The following is a 17626-nucleotide window of genomic DNA, read 5'->3' on the forward strand; positions in this document are numbered from 1 at the left end:
TTACTCACCCTTTCCTGTGTTGGGGAGCTTCTCCCGGCTCCGCGTTTATCCCAGACAGGCTGCTGCCCAGCTGCACTCCTCTCTGCTCTCTCTGTCTGCTTGCTGCCTTGATGGAGTCCGACATGGTTTCTTAGACATCAGCTTGTAGGGTCAGTGTGCGCCAGGCCTTTGTCTCCTCTCTGTGAGAGCAGCGCGCAGGAGCTGCTTCTAGTCCGCCATCTTGACTCAACCCCTGTTAATCACTCTTCCTGTGTCTCCGGCTTTTAGAACTAAAGCAGTTATAAGAATACAGACGTGTTCCACTCAGTCGGAGTGTTTATAAAGGTGTTTATTTTATTTATTTATTTATTTATTTATTTATTTATTTATTTATTTATTCATTCATTCATTCATTCATTCATTTATTTATTGATGTAATCCCTGCAGGATAATTCTATGTTGGTTTACTGACAACTATACGGTAAAATATTTATACAGTGCATTTGTCTTTTCTTGAGTACCTTTTCTCCATGTAGTTTTGTTTGAGATAAAAGACAGACCCTCCTGGTTTTGAGGTAAAGCAAACCTTGAAAAGAAATTATTTTAAAACCACAGACTTCAAGCTGGTATAGAAAAAAAAAAATTCTTGTTTTTAAATTACACTACTAAAGATTTAGATTTCTTTTTTGTGTGATGGAGTATCTCTCTGTCACCCAATTGCCAATAAATATATATAACAGGGAAGCATGCAGCACATCACATGTAGTTAATATAGCATCCATAAACTTTTGCTTAGATAAAAAAAAAACATTTAAGAATAACTTGATTATCTGAACAAATCATAACATCAAATAACTGTAAATGGAAAAACCTGGGCTGTATTTAAAAGGAATACATGTTGGGCTGGGTGCAATGGTTCAGACATGTTATCCCAGCACTTTGGGAGGCAGAGGCAGGTGGATTGCTTGAGCTCGGGAATTTGAGACCAGCCTGGACAAAATGGCAAGACCCTGTCTCTACAAAAATTACAAGAATTAGCCAGCATGATGACACATGCCTCTAGTCCTGGTTACTCAGGAGGCTACTCAGGAGGCTGAGGTGTGAGAACTGCTTGAGCCTGGGAGGTGGAGGTTACAGTGAACAAAGATGGCACCACTGCACTCTAGCCTGGGTGCCAGAATGAGACCCTGTCTCAAAAAAACAGAAAAGAAAGAAAAAAGAGGGAGGGAAGGAAGGAAGGGCAGGCATACATGTATGCTTTGTAAATTATGCTTTTTAAAAAACGAACTATTAAAACAGTAAAGTTTGCAACTATCTAGAAATTTTAGGAAAAGGTACATATATATACCCTGTATTCAACACTACTCTAAACAGTAGTTTTATATCAGAAAACAATATAGATGGAAATTTCTACATTTACACAGCTTACTTTATTGCAGAAGATAAATAATAATACATATAATTGTTGACTACACTTTATAATGTGCTAGAAAATGTTAAGTGTTATGTCATTGAAGTACTTGCATCTTTATTTTCCAGTATTTTACTCAAGAGACAGCTGTATATGTGTTACTCCAATGGGCAATGCCTTTATTCTTTTTCAGTTGGAAGTTCTTATTCTGTTGGACTATTTTTTAGTTATATGAGCAACAGAAAATTCATCTGAAAGCACAATCTAATTATTATATATTGTTATTATACTTTAAGATCTAGGGTACCTGTGCACAACGTGCAGGTTTGTTACATATGTATACATGTGCCATGTTGGTGTGCTGCACCCATTAACTCGTCATTTATATTAGGTATATCTCCTAATGCTATCCCTCCCCTCCACCACAATAAGTCCAGGTGTGTGATGGTCCCCTTCCTGTGTCCAAGTGATCTCATTGTTCAGTTCCCACCTATGAGTGAGAACATGCGGTATTTGGTTTTCTGTTCTTGTGATAGTTTGCTGAGAACGATGGTTTCCAGCTGCATCCATGTCCCTACAAAGGACATGAACTCATTCTTTTTTTATGACTGCATAGTATTCCACGATGTATATGTGCCACTTTTTCTTAATCCAGTCTGTCACTGATGGACATTTGGGTTGATTCCAAGTCTTTGCTATTGTGAATAGTGCCACAATAAACATATGTGTGCATGTGTCTTTATAGCAGCATGACTTATAATCCTTTGGGTATATACCCAGTAATGGGATGGCTGGGTCAAATGGTATTTCTAGTTCTACATCCTTGAGAAATCGCCACACTGTTTTCCACAATGGTTGAACTAGTTTACAGTCCCACCAACAGTGTAAAAGTGTTCCTATTTCTCCACATCCTCTCCAGCACCTGTTGTTTCCTGATTTTTTAATGATTGCCATTCTAACTGGTGTGAGATGGTATCTTATTGTGGTTTTGATTTGCATTTCTCTGATGACAAGTGATGATGAGCATTTTTTCATGTGTCTGTTGGCTGTATGAATGTCTTCTTTTGAGAAGTGTCTGTTCATATCTTTGCCCACTTTTTGATGGGGTTGTTTGTTTTTTTCTTATAAATTTGATTGAGTTCTTTATAGGTTCTGGATATTAGCCCTTTGTCAGATGAGTAGATTGCAGAAATTTTCTCCCATTCTGTAGGTTGCCTGTTCACTCTGATGGTAGTTTCTTTTGCTGTGCAGAAGCTCTTAATTAAATCCCATTTGTCAATTTTGGCTTTTGTTGCCATTGCTCTTGGTGTTTTAGACATGAAGTCCTTGCCCATGCCTATGTCCTGAATGGTATTGCCTAGGTTTTCTTCTAGGGTTTTTATGGTTTTATGTCTAACATTTAAGTCTCTAATCCATCTTGAATTAATTTTTGAATAAGGAGTAAGGAAAGGATCCAGTTTCAGCTTTCTACTTATGGCTAGCCAATTTTCTCAGCACCATTTATTAAATAGGGAATCCTTTCCCCATTTCTTGTTTTTGTCAGGTTTGTCAAAGATCGGATGGCTGTAGATGTGTGGTATTATTTCTGAGGGCTCTGTTCTGTTCCATTGGTCTATATCTCTGTTTTGGTACCAGTACCATGCTGTTTTGGTCACTGTAGCCTTGTATTACAGTTTGAAGTCAGGTAGTATGATGCCTCCAGCTTTGTTCTTTTTGCTTAGGATTGTCTTGGCAATGCGGGGACTTTTTTGGTTCCGTATGAACTTTAAAGCAGTTTGTTCCAATTCTGTGAAGAAAGTCATTGGTAGCTTAATGGGGATGGCATTGAATCCATAAAATACCTTGGGCAGTATGGCCGTTTTCACTATATTGATTCTTCATATCCATGAGCATGATATGTTCTTCCATTTGTTTGTGTCCTCTTTTATTTCACTGAGCAGTGGTTTATAGTTCTCCTTGAAGAGGTCCTTTACATCCCTTCTAAGTTGGATTCCTAGGTATTTTATTCTCTTTGAAGCTATTGTGAATGGGAGTTCATTCATGATTTGGCTCTCTGTTTGTCTGTTACTGGTGTATAAGAATGCTTGTGATTTTGCACATTGATTTTGTATCCTGAGATTTTGCTGAAGTTGCTTATCAGCTTAAGGAGATTTTGGGCTGAGACAATGGGGTTTTCTACATATACAATCATGTCATCTGCAAACAGGGACAAATTGACTTCTTCTTTTCCTAACTGAATACCCTTGATTTCTTTCTCTTGCCTGATTGCCCTAGCCAGAACTTCCAACACTATGTTGAATAGGAGTGGTGAGAGAGGTCATTCCTGTCTTGTGCCAGTTTTCAAAGAGAATGCTTCCAGTTTTTGCCCATTCTATATGATTTTGGCTGTGGGTTTGTCATAAATAGCTCTTATTATTTTGAGATACATTCCATCAATACCGAATTTATTGAGAGTTTTTAGCATGATGTGGTGTTGAATTTTGTCAAAGGCCTTTTCTGCATCTATTGAGATAATCATGTGGTTTTTGTCTTTGGTTCTGTTTATATGCTGGATTACATCTATTGATTTGTGTATGTTGAACCAGCCTTGCATCCCAGGGATGAAGCCCACTTGATCATGGTGGATAAGCTTTTTGATGTGCTGCTGGATTCGGTTTGCCAGTATTTTATTAAGGATTTTTGCATCGATGTTCATCAGGGATATTGGTCTAAAATTCTCTTTTTTTCTTGTATCTCTGTCAGGCTTTGGTATCAGGATGATGTTGGCCTCATAAAATGAGTTAGGGAGGATTCCCTCCTTTTCTATTGATTGGAATAGTTTCAGAAGGAATGGTACCAACTCCTCCTTGTACCTCTGGTAGAATTCGACTGTGAATCCGTCTGGTCCTGGACTTTTTTTGGTTGGTAGGCTATTAATTATTGCCTCAATTTCAGAGCCCACTATTGGTCTCTTCAGGGATTCAACTTTTTCCTGGTTTAGTCTTGGGAAAATGTAAGTGTCCAGGAAATTATCCATTTGTTCTAGGTTTTCTAGTTTATTTTCATAGTGGTGTTTATAGTGTTCTCTGATGGTAGTTTGTATTTCTGTGGGGTCGGTGGTGATATCCCCTTTATTATTTTTCATTGTGTCTATTTGATTCTTCTCTCTTTTCTTCTTTATTAGTCTTACTAGCAGTCTATCAATTTTGTTGATGTTTTCAAAAAACCAGCTCCTGGATTCATTGATTTTTTGGAGGGTTTTTTGTGTTTCTATCTCCTTCAGTTCTGCTCTGATCTTAGTTATTTCTTTCCTTCTGCTAGGTTTTGAATGTGTTTGTTCTTGCTTCTCTAGTTCTTTTAATTGTGATATTAGGGTGTCAATTTTAGATCTTTCCAGCTTTCTCTTGTGGGCATTTAGTGCCATAAATTTCCCTCTACACACTGCTTTCAATGTGTCCCAGAGATTCTGGTATGTTGTATCTTTGTTCTCATTGGTTTCAAAGAAAATCTTTATTTCTGCCTTCATTTCGTTGTGTGCCCAGTAGTCATTCAGGAGCAGATTGTTCAGTTTCCATGTAGTTGAGTGGTTTTCATTGAGTTTCTTAGTCCTGAGTTCTAATTTGATTGCACTGTGGTCTGAGAGACAGTTTGTTATGATTTCTGTTCTTTTACATTTGCTGAGGAGTGCTTTACTTCCAATCATGTGGTCAATTTTGGAATGAGTGTGATGTGGTGCTGAGAATAATATGTATTGTGTTGATTTGGGGTGGAGAATTCTGTAGATGTCTATTAGGTCCGCTTGGTGCAGAGATGAGTTCACTTCCTGAATATCCTTGTTAACTTTCTGTCTCGTTGATCTGTCTAATGTTGACAGTGGGGTGTTAAAGTCTCCCATTATTATTGTATGGGAGTCTAAGTCTCTTTGTAAGTCTCTAAGGACTTTCTTTCTGAATCTGGGTGCTCCTGTATTGGGTGCATATATATTTAGGATACTTAGCTCTTCTTGATGAATTGATCCCTTTACCATTATGTCATGGCCTTCTTTGTCTCTTTTAATCTTTGATGGTTTAAAGTCTGTTTTATCAGACTAGGATTGCAACCGCTGCTTTTTTTTGTTTTCCATTTGCTTGGTAGATCTTGCTCCATCCCTTTCTTTTGAGCCTGTGTATGTCTCTGCATGTGAGATGGGTCTCCTGAATACAGCACACTGATGGGTCTTGACTCTTATCCAGTTTGCCAGTCTGTGTCTTCTAATTGGACCATTTAGTTCATTTACATTTAAGGTTAATATTGTTATGTGTGAACTTGATCCTGTCATTATGATATTGGCTGGTTATTTTGCTCACTAGTTGATGCAGTTTCTTCCTAGCATCGATGGACTTTACATTTTGACGTGTTTTTGCAATGGCTAGTACCTGTTGTTCCTTTCCATGTTTAGTGCTTCCCTCAGGATCTCATGTAGGGCAGGCCTGGTGGTGACAAAATCTCTAAGCATTTGCTTGTCTGTAAAGGATTTTATTTCTCCTTCACTATGAAACTTAGTTTGGCTGGATATGAAATTCTGGGTTGAAAACTATTTTCTTTAAGAATGTTGAATATTGGCCCCCACTCTCTTCTGGCTTGGAGAGTTTCTGCTGAGAGATCTGCTGTTAGTCTGATGGGCTTCCCTTTGTGTGTAACCCGACCTTTCTCTCTGACTGCCCTTAACATTTTTTCCTTCATTTCAACTTTGGTGAATCTGACAATTATGTGTCTTGGGGTTGCTCTTCTCGAGGAGTATTTTTGTGGCCTTCTCGGTATTTCCTGAATTTAAATGTTGGCCTGCCTTACTAGGTTGGGGAAGTTCTCCTGGATGATATCCTGCAGAGTGTTTTCCAACTTGGTTCCTTTTTCCCCGTCACTTTCAGGCACACCAATCAGACATAGATTTGGTCTTTTCACATATTCCCATATTTCTTGAAGGCTTAGTTCATTTCTTTTTACTCTTTTTTCTCTACACTTCACTTCTCATTTCATTTCATTCATTTGATCTTCAATCGCTGATACTCTTTCTTCCAGTTGATCAAGTTGGTTACTGAAGCTTGTGCATTTGTCACGTAGTTCTCGTATTATGGTTTTCATCTCTATCAGTTCTTTTAAGGTCTTCTCTGCATTGATTATTCTAGTTATCCATTCATCCATTATTTTTTCAAGGTTTTTAGTTTCTTTGTGCTGGTTACATAGTTCCTCCTTTAACTCTGATAAGTTTGATCAACTGAAGCCTTCTTCTCTCAACTCGTCAAAGTCATTCTCCATCCAGCTTTGTTCTGTTGCTGGCGATGAGCTGTGTTCCTTTGGAGGGGGCGATGCGCTCTGATTTTTTGAATTTCCAGCTTTTCTGCACTACTTTTTCCCCATCTTTGTGGTTTTATCTGCCTTTGGTCTTTGATCATGGTGACGTACTGATGGGGTTTTGGTGTGGGTGTCCTTCCTGTTTGTTAGTTTTCCTTCTAACAGTCAGGACCCTCAGCTGTAGGTCTGTTGGAGTTTGCTTGAGGTCCACTCCAGATCCTGTTTGCCCGGATATCAGCAGCAGAGGCTGCAGAAGATAGAATATTGCTGAACAGCAAGTGTCGCTGTCTGATTCTTGCTCTGGAAGCTTCGTCTCAGGGGTATACCCCGCGTGTGAGTTGTGAGGTGTTGGTCTGCACCTAGTGGGGCATGTCTCCCAGTTAGGCTACTCAGGGGTCAGGGACCCACTTGAGCAGGCAGTCTGTCCATTCTCAGATCTCAACGTCCATGCTGGGAGATCCACTGCTCTCTTCAAAGCTCTCAGACAGGGGCATTTACCTCTGCCGAGGTTTCTGCTGCTTTTTGTTTAGCTATGCCCTGTCCCCAGAGGAGGAATCTACAGAGGCAGGCCAGCCTCCTTGAGTTGTGGTGGGCTCCACCCAATTCAAGCTTCACGGCAGCTTTGTTTACCTACTTAAGCCTCAGCAATGGTGGGTGCCCCTCCCCCAGCCTTGCTGCTGCCTTGCGGTTAGGTCTCAGACTGTTGTGCTAGCAATGAGGGAGGCTCTGTGGGCATGAGACCCTCTGGGCCAGGTGTGGGATACAATCTCCTGGTGTGCCGTTTGCTAAGACCCTTGGTAAAGCACAGTATTAGGGTGGGAGTTACCCGATTTTCCAGGTGTTGTGTGTCTCAATTTCCTTTGGCTAGGAAAAGGAATTCCCTTCCCCCTTGTGCTTCCCAGGTGAGTCGATGCCTCGCCCTGCTTCAGCTCTTGCTGGTCGGGCTGCACCCGCGGACCAGTGCCAACTGTCCGACATGCCCCTGTGAGATGAACCCAGTACCTCAGTTGAAAATGCAGAAATCACCCGTCTTCTGTGTCGCTCACGCTGGGAGCTGGAGGCTGGACCTGTTCCTATTCGGCCGTCTTGTTTGGGCCTTTTTAAAAATTGAATTATTTTAGTTATTTTCTAAAGGCAGTATTTGTTTTTCAGTCTAAGGAGCATCAGTTTAAATCTTATGAACATAATACAATGAGATATAAAATTTGGAAAATGTTTTACATACACAATTTTTCTATATTCAACAAAATATATTATGTTTTAATGAGAACACTATTACTTGCACATATTCAATATGATGTAGTTATTATTTTTCTATTTCCTTTTCCCCAGCGGTATTAAGCACCATACTATGTCTCAGCAACATGCTTATGTTTGAATGGAGTTCGTGAAAAGTAAGAGGAAATAGGGTGGAAATGAACCACTATGTCCTGATCATACTTCATTTATCTATTTGGTGCTGTGAAGATTTAAGATGCTTCAGCTTAACCTCATTTCCACTATTTAGAGACATTAAGACTATTTTGCACAAAGTTGAATAACCACACACTTGATTACCTCACCAGAAGCATTAAACAGTGACAATCCTGAGGTGTACAAATAATGCCACTCCATAATTATTGAACTGAGATTGGTGTTGTAATGCAAATAATAAGATTATATCCTCAGTTAAATTATATAAAACATGGTAACCTCCATAAAAATGTCACCATATCCACTCATATCACTAGTTTGAAAATATGTGTTTTCAATTTCATTACACAGAATATGTTTTATTATAAAAATAAATAATAAATTATCCTACAGAAAGGACTATTTTATTATTGTCACAGAGTCATCTACACAGTCGAGGAATACTAATTCATTAGTACTTAGTCATCAAATGGTTTTTGTTATTTAAGACTCCCTTAAAAATGCAATGCATTTGCTACAGAGTTTTACTAAGTCATATATATATATCACCATCCACATTTCTGTATGTTGTTTAGGCACTCTGTGCTATATGCAAATGGAACATATTTTTCTCTCTTAATATTTGATTCTTTCTATTGTGGTAGACAGACCTTAAGGTTTTCAATCTCTTGGTGTTAAAAGCTTTTGTGTAATCCCCTTCTTTAGAATGTGAGCTAGACTTGTGACTTTCTTCTAAACAATAGAATATGACACACATAAAGCAATGTCACACCTGTGATTACATTATACTGTGTAAAACTGTTCTGCTAGCTCTCACTATCCTGTTGGTCTTTAAGAGGCAAATTGAGATGTTTTGGTGAGGGTCTGCTTATGAAAACGGTTATGTGGCAGAAAAGATAAATGGCTAAGCACTAAAGGTGGCCTCCATTTGACAACTTTCATGGATCCAGAGCCCTCCCTCAGCCATAGAGCTTCAAGAAAATAAATTCTACCAACAGCCTACATGAGCTTGGAAGTGAATTATTTTGCCATTTGAGACTCCAGATAAGTACACACCCTTGATAGCAGATTGTGATACTCACAGTATTTTTCTGTATTATGAATATATAGTTACCACTGCTTCACCAATTCACTGTTTTTAGAATCCTGCTAAACACATAAACAAAACTATTCTTATTTGTGGCTAATGAGCAAGAATATCTATAATACAGTCAAATAGGTGTGTACCTGTTGAATCAAAAGACATTAATTTGAATAGATATCATCAAAATAGTCTCCCCAAATTAGGATTTAATTTATCCTTTTATCATAGTGCAAAGAATTCATGGTCCAAAGGAAATTTAACCTCCGCCACCTTAAGAACTCGAAGCTAGCACTGCCAACAGACAATGGATTTTAGAGACTGCCCTAGATTCATTGCCAGTGTTATCTCTGAAAATGAGATTTAGCTCATGGCACATACGACACACTATTCATCTGCATGATTCATTCTCCTTCAAATAGCTCAATTTGAGGTGGGTTTATTTGATTGACAAAATATCATAGGTTTGTTGTTGAATTACAAGTAAAATTAGTAAAGTGAATATCTACCGTGACTTGTTTCTTTAGTAAATTGTATTGCAATGTTGAATATGCCCAAAATATAAAGTTCACCAAAAAAAATAAGACAAATGTCCACCTTATATTAATTTATTCATTTATCTACCAAAGCAATTCTAAAGCTGTTCTAGTATGTTAGTTATATATATAGACTTAGGTATGCCCCAGAGTATTACTGAATATGCATATGTATGTGTATATAAATGTATGCATATATGTGTGTAAATGTATGCACATGTCTTATTCCAGCCTCTACTGGTATGACAATACCACAGACTGTGTAATTTATAAAAAATAGAAGTTTATTTGGGTCCTGATTTTGAAGTCTGGGAAATCCAAGAACATAACACTGGCATCTGTCAAGGGTCAAGCCATGGCAGAAGATGGGATGTTGGAAGTGACTATGTGAGACAAAGAGTGGAAGTTGGGTGAAACTCAGTCTTTTCATTAGGCGACCACTCCAGTAATACCCAACTCACTTCCACAATTGTGGCATTAATACATACATGAGGGCTCCACCCTATGAAAGGAACATTCAAATCATAGCAGTATATATATATACTTATATATATATAAACATATATATATAAGCACCTATGTGTGTTTGTGTGTATGTGGTTGTGTGTATACATACACACATATATTTGAATGAAGTCACAACAATTAAAAAGAATTGTGCCATTTACAGATATAGAAGTTTAAAACATAACAAGTCAGGGGGACAATGAACTTACTTTTGGATATGTGCCCAACACATCCAAGTGAAAATGCCTGCATGAACTTGAATTAAGTTTCATGAATATAAAATTCATGAGAGAAAAAAGGCTTAAGAAATTTATTTTTAATTTATGAACTTGATACTGTAGTTACAATTGATTAAAGTGAAGTAAAGAGTATTGTAGATATATATTGACTAAGAAAACTGCAAATATTAAACATGGTAAGGGAAAGAGAAAGGGCAGGAAACCTGGAAAAAGAGGTAGAGATTTAAACAAAGTTTAAAAACAACTAATAGTGTTAAAAATTATCAGCAGAGTACAATTATATGACAGGAAAATTTCCATTTTTGAAATTTGTAAGATATTGGATATTGTATTAGTCTGTTTTCACACTGCTATAAAGAACTACCTGAAACTGGGTAATTTATGAAGAAAGAGGTTTAATTGGCTCACTGTTCCACAGGCTTAACAGGAAGCATGACTGAGAGGCCTCAGGAAACTTACAATCATGATGGAAGGCAGAGGGGAAGCAAGCACTTTCTTCACATGGTGGCAGGAGAGGGAGAGAGAACCAGGGGGAAGTTCCACACAGTTTTAAACCATCAGATCTCATGAGACTGAACTCACTATCACGAGAACAGCATGGCGAAATCTGCCCACATAGCGCAATCACTTCCCACGAGATCCCTCCCCCAACATTGGGAGTTACAATTCAACATGAGATTTGGATGGGGACACAGAGCCAAACCATATCAGAGATATGTGCAAGAACAGTTTGAAGAGAATTAAAAGGCCAAGAACAATGCATTGAAAAGTTGCTGTACCTGCAGAAGTAAAGAAGGCAAGCATAAAGCAGTCTTTCTAGAAGTGCGCATGAGAGGATTAGCAGGGAAGTAGAAAAGGTGCCAGACCAAGGGGAGGATAGCTTATTTGTTTTTCTGTATTTTGAAAAGTGATACTCTTGCATAGTTCCTATGCTTAGACCAAAGTGTCCATAGGCAGAGTGAAATTAAAGGCAAAAATAGATTCACATGTGGAGAAAGGATCTGCTAGAAATGAGAAGAGAAATGTTGCAGGTGTATGTATAAAGAGGGAAAAGAAACTTCTTGTTTCAGGGGAAACTTCACAGAAAAAAATTATATATATTTTAAAGTCCACACGTTTCTGAGTTCAGAATGGAAATAGAAAATGACACTCTGACAGACAGAAAGGTGTGCCTGCCCAGAAATACAGAGAGCATGCCAAACTTCACGTAGGGCTGCAATATGGTTTGAATATTTATCCCCTCCACGCCTCATGTTGAAATGTCATCCCCAGTGTTAGAGATGGGACCTGGTGGGAGGTGTGTGGGTCATGGGGATGCACCACTCATGAGTCTTGACACTATCCTCAAAATAATGAGGGAGTTCTCACTCGGAGTTCACATGCGATCTCACTATTTAAAAGAGTGTGGCACCTCCCCCCTCTTACTCTTGCTCCCCTTCTTGCCACGTGACACAGTGGCTCTCTCTTTACTTTCTGTCATGATTATAAGCTCCCTGACACCCTCACCCAAAACTGAGCAGATGCAAGCCCTATTCTTGTAGAAGCCTGTAGAATGTGAGTCAATTAATTGGCTTTTCTTTATAAATTTCCCATTCTCAGTATTTGTTTATAGTGACACAAATGGACTAACACATAGGGGAGGCTATTTTGTATTTTTATTTCTTTGGAAATAACTCCTTTGTATTTACCCTTTTTCAGTTTTTTCTCCTGAAGAACTTTTATTTACTATATAAAATAGAAACAGGCATTATTTTCTCAGAAAAATCCTTCTTCTTTTTGGTGACATATTCAGTAAGATAGATCCCGCTCCATATTTGTTCTCTCTTTCGCAATTCTGTTTATATCTACTGATATATGTATATATTTTGGTATATATAACTATCTACATTTTGAAAAATATTTTGGAAAAATATTATGGAAGTTCCACAAAAAATAAAATAAAATTACCATCTAATCCAGCAACCCCATTTTTGGGTATATTCAAATGCATTGAAATAACTATGGTGAGGAGATGTTTGCACTCCTGTATTCACTCCAGTATTATTCACAGTAGGCAATATTTGGAAGAAATGTAAATATCCATCAGTAGATAAATACATTTAAAAATGTGATACACACAGAAACATACACACAGAGAGAGAGAGAGAGAGAGAAGGAGAGAGAGAGAGGGAGAGAGACATAGAATGGAATACTATTAAACTTTTAAGGTTTGCAACAAAATAAGTAAATCTGGAGGATATTAGACTAAGTAAAATCAGCCAGACACAGAAAAACAATTATCACAAATTTGAACTCATAAATTCACAGAGTAGATTTGTGGTTACCAGAGCCTGAGGGATGGGGAGGACACTGATGGGAAAAGGGGAAATTTTGTTCAAAAGTCACAAATTTCAGTTAAATGAGAGGAATAACTTCCGGTGATCTATTGCACAATCAATTGACTAGAGTTAATAATTATGTATTATATATTTCAAAGTTGCTGAGAGTAGATTTTAAAGTTTCCTCACTGCAAAGAAATGATAAGCATGTGAGATAATGAATATGCTAAATTTGTTAGCCTGACATGGTCATTCCCTAGTGCATCAAATTATTGAAGTATCACATGCTGCACCATAAATCAGTAAAATAATTTCTTGTTAATTAAAAGTAAAATTTTTTTAAATGTGAAAACTGCTTGATCCTTCAATGCTTTGTAGCCTACATTGTAGAAATAATGTAAGGTATTATTCTTATTAGTGATAGGTATTGTCTAACTTGTGTATATATTTTACTCCAGGAGAAAGATATTTACCAATAGAAAAAACAACACCAGATTTGGGAGGACTTCAACCTCTTCACTCCCCAACCTCCACTTCCTTCAGTGGTAAAATTTTTCTGAAAGAATCAGGAGAATGTATTTTCTCTGAAAAATTTTCTCTGCAAGAGAAGTATACCCAAAATGTTTGCTCCTTATACTCCACATAGCCGTCATCTACCACAGTCATTCATCTTGACTTCAAGTCTGGTCCGCTGGGGAGTAGGTCATCACCACTACACCGGGTCCCCATCAAGATCCAAAATGTGCTGAAACTTAAAGTCACTGCTCTATTTGGTAGCAATCCAAAGTGGACCAAAACATTCCCTAAGTAACGCCAAGGTCAAAAAGGTGATGTTGATACATCAAATTTTGATCTCTATGAGTGGGTACTACTAAATAGAGAGTTGTTATAAGTAGGATAAGAGAAGAGCTGTTGGTTGGTTCATCAAAGCAAAGAATATTAAGGAAATTAAAGTAAGCTATCAACAAGTACATGTCCTGTTTAATTTGTAATCTTTTCCTCAAATATGTTAAATGTTATCCTCTCCCTAAAAGAGGAAAGGACCCTGCTTCTTTATAAAATTTATAGCATGGTACAATACAAGGCTGAAAAATGTCCTAGTAGACCTGTTTTTTAAAAAATATTAATGTGCCACTTTAGGCAGAAGGAACATGATCCCGGAGGGAAGCATAAGTACGCAGACAGAAATAAAGAACAATAGGGATGGTAACAATACAAGTAAATTAATATGAACTTAAGAAGAAAAGAACCAGGTGAGCACCCATAAGTGTTAAATGTATAGAGAAATAAAATTAATTTTTAAAATCACATAAATGGTGAGAGAAGTAAACTGTTTTAAGGTCATAATATTATATGACAAGTTGTAAATTTTCTTATTTATACATGGGTATAATATGTCAAAGATTCATGTTGCTGGGATAATAGAGTAGTTTAAAAATGTATATTGGTAGTAACAGGAAAAATTGGAATTTAAAAAATCTTGGTTAATCTCAAAGGAGGTAATATAGTAAAGAAAATAAAAGAGTTGAGAGAAACAGTAAAGGAAAATAGTATACATAAACTCAAATATAAGAAAGGAAACAATGTATGCCAACAAACAAAATATTTCAATTAAAAGGCAAAAATTGTCTTTTCTACTTTTAACTTCAATTTCAAAACACACACATGGTAACTGAAGGGGAAAGGGCAGGAAAGCTGGAAAGAGGTAGAGATTTAAACAAAGTTTAAAAAACAACTAAAAGTGTTAAATATTATCAGCAAAGTAAAATTATATGACAGGAAAATTTCCGTTTTTGAAATTTGTATGATATTGGATATTGTATTAGTCTGTTTTCACACTGCTGTAAAGAACTACCTGAAACTGAGTAATTTATGAAGAAAGAGGTTTAATTGACTCACAGTTCCACAGGCTTAACAAGAAGCATGACTGAGAGTCCTCAGGAAACTTACAATCATGGTGGAAGGCAGAGGGGAAGCAAGCACATTCTTCACATGGTGGCAGGAGAGAGAGAGAATGAAGGGGAAGTTCCACACGGTTTTAAACCATCATATCTCATGAGATTGAACTCACTATCGTGAGAACAGCATGGCAAAATCTGCCCTCATAATGCAGTCGCTTCCCACCAGGTCCCTCCCCCAACATTGGGAGACACATTTCAACATGAGATTTGGATGGGGACACAGAGCCAAACCATATCAGATATATGTGCAAGAACAGTTTGAAGAGAATAAAAAGGCCAAAAACAATGCATTCAAAAGTTACTGTATCTGCGGAAGTAAAGGAGGCAAGCATAAAGCAATCTTTCTAGAAGTGCACTTGAGAGGATTAGCAGGGAGGTAGAAAAGGTGCCAGACCAAGGGGAGGATAGCTTATTTGTTTTTCTGTATTTTGAAAAGTGATATTCTTGCATAATTCCTATGCTTAGACTAAAGTGTCCATAGGCAGAGTGAAATTAAAGGCAAAAATAGATTCACATGTGGAAAAGGACCTGCTAGAAATGAGAAGAGAAATGTTGCAGGTATATATATAAAGAGGTACAAGAAACTTCTCGTTTCGGAGGAAACTTCACAGAAAAAAGAAATTATATATATTTTTAAAGGCCACAGCTTCTGAGCTGAGACAGAGCCTGTAATCCCAGTATTTTGGGAGTCCGAGGCAAGTGGATCACGAGGTCAGGAGATCGAGACCAGCCTGGCCAATATGGTGAAATCCATCTCTACTAAAAATGAAAAAAACTAGCCAGGCGTAATGGCATGCACCTGTAGTCCCAGCTACTCAGGAGGCTGAGGCAAGAGAATCACTTGAACCCAGTTAGCGGAGGTTGCAGTGAGCTGAGATCGCGCCACTGCACTCCAGCCTAGGCACTAGAGGGAGACTCAATCTCAAAAACAAAACAAAAAAGACAACACTGGAGTCTATCGGAGGTTGGAGGGCAAAAGATGGGAGGTGGGAGAGGATCGGGAAAAATAAGTAATGGGTACTAGGCTTAATACCTGGGTGTAACAGTCTGTTTTCACACTGATATTTAATATAAAGAAATACCTAAGACTGGATAATTTATAAAAGAAAGATGTTTAATTGACTCACAGTTCCACATGGCTGGGGAGGGCTCAGGAAACTTAATCACGGTGGAAGGTGAAGAGCAAGCAAGGACCTTCTTCACATGGTGGCAGGAGAGAAAAGTGTAAGCAGGGGAAATGACAGATGCTTATAAAACCATTATTTCTCTTGAGAACTCACTCATTATCACAAGAACAGCATGGAGAAAACCACCCCTATGATCCAATCGCCTCTTTCCCTCAAAATGTGGGAATTACAGGTCCCTCCATTGACACATGGGAATTACAATTCAAGATGAAATTTGGGTGGGGACACAGAGCCAAACCATATCACTGGGTGATGAAATAATCTGCACAACAAACCCCTATGACTCAAGTTTACCTATGTAACAGACCTGCACATGTACCCCTGAACTTAAAATAATAAATAAATAAACAATGTAACCTCTCCATTATTCTCTACAAACATCATCTTTCTTTTTTTTTTATTATTATTATACTTTAAGTTCTAGGGTACATATGCATAACGTGCAGGTTTGTTTGTTACATATGTATACTTGTGCCATGTTGGTGTGCTGCACCCATCAACTCGTCAGCACCCATCAATTCATCATTTATATCATGTATAACTCCCCAATGCAATCCCTCCCCGCTCACTCCTCCCCATGATAGGCCCCAGTGTGTGATGTTCCCCTTCCTGAATCCAAGTAATGTCATTGTTCAGTTCCCACCTATGAGTGAGAACATGCGGTGTTTGATTTTCTCTTCTTGTGATAGTTTGCTAAGAATGATGGTTTCCAGCTGCATCCATGTCCCTACAAAGGATGCAAACTCATCCTTTTTTATGGCTGCATAGTATTCCATGGTGTATATGTGCCGCATTTTCTTAATCCAGTCTGTCACAGATGGACATTTGGGTTGATTCCAAGTCTTTGCTATTGTGAATAGTGCCGCAAGAAACATACGTGTGCATGTGTCTTTGTAGTAGAATAACTTATAATCCTTTGGGTATATACCCAGTAGTGGGATAGCTGGGTCGTATGGTACATCTAGTTCTAGATCCTTGAGGAATTGCCGTACTGTTTTCCATAATGGTTGAACTAGTTTACAATCCCACCAACAGTGTAAAAGTGTTCCTATTTCTCCACATACATCATCTTTCTAATGATTTGTTGTTTACTCCTTTTGCTATGTAGATTTCCAAAGATATGATAAAAATATTTTTTATAAAAGATAGTTATATGATATATTTTTAATGACAAATTATACTTATATTCAAAGATTTTCACTCACAGTAGATTCAAGATAATAAGAATTCAATTTCCTGGCACTATCCAGATTCCAGTTTCCCACAAGAAAATGCAGTTTTTACTATGAGGCTTGCACCGTGCATGATGATCTCACTTTGGCCTGTCTCTCAGTCACTGCACACTTGAGATTCTGGCCATGTTTCCTACTCATCACACATAAGTAACTGGCATAAGTAAAATAATCCTGACACAGTACTGAAAATTTACTGTGTGCCTGGGAGAATCAAAGGTCAATATCTTTGTCAGGCCATCCCTGAGCAAAACCAGATTCAACCCTGCTGGGGGTTTATTCTGTTAAGCTTTCTCATTATCTTTTTCTAAGCTCTGCCTTGAAACATTGACCAACTCTTTGGTGCTCATGTTTTGTCTGACTTATCAAATACCTTTAACAAAGCCTGTTAACTTTATCCCTAACCATATTTTAAACCTACCCTTCTATTTTGTGGAATTGAAGTAATTTAG

General features: G+C 37.8%; 1 long non-coding RNA gene across 1 annotated transcript; it reads left to right on the top strand.

The window, feature by feature from the left end:
- Positions 1-269: 269 nt before the first annotated feature.
- LOC111552983 lies at positions 270-13737 on the top strand. Its single transcript, XR_002734793.1, has 3 exons — positions 270-324; positions 8033-8094; positions 13441-13737. It is a non-coding gene; the product is annotated as an uncharacterized LOC111552983 (long non-coding RNA).
- The last annotated feature ends 3889 nt before the right edge of the window (positions 13738-17626 follow it).

This window comes from Piliocolobus tephrosceles, chromosome 19 (genome assembly GCF_002776525.5).
Source record: "Piliocolobus tephrosceles isolate RC106 chromosome 19, ASM277652v3, whole genome shotgun sequence".
NCBI classification, from domain to species: Eukaryota; Metazoa; Chordata; class Mammalia; order Primates; family Cercopithecidae; genus Piliocolobus; species Piliocolobus tephrosceles.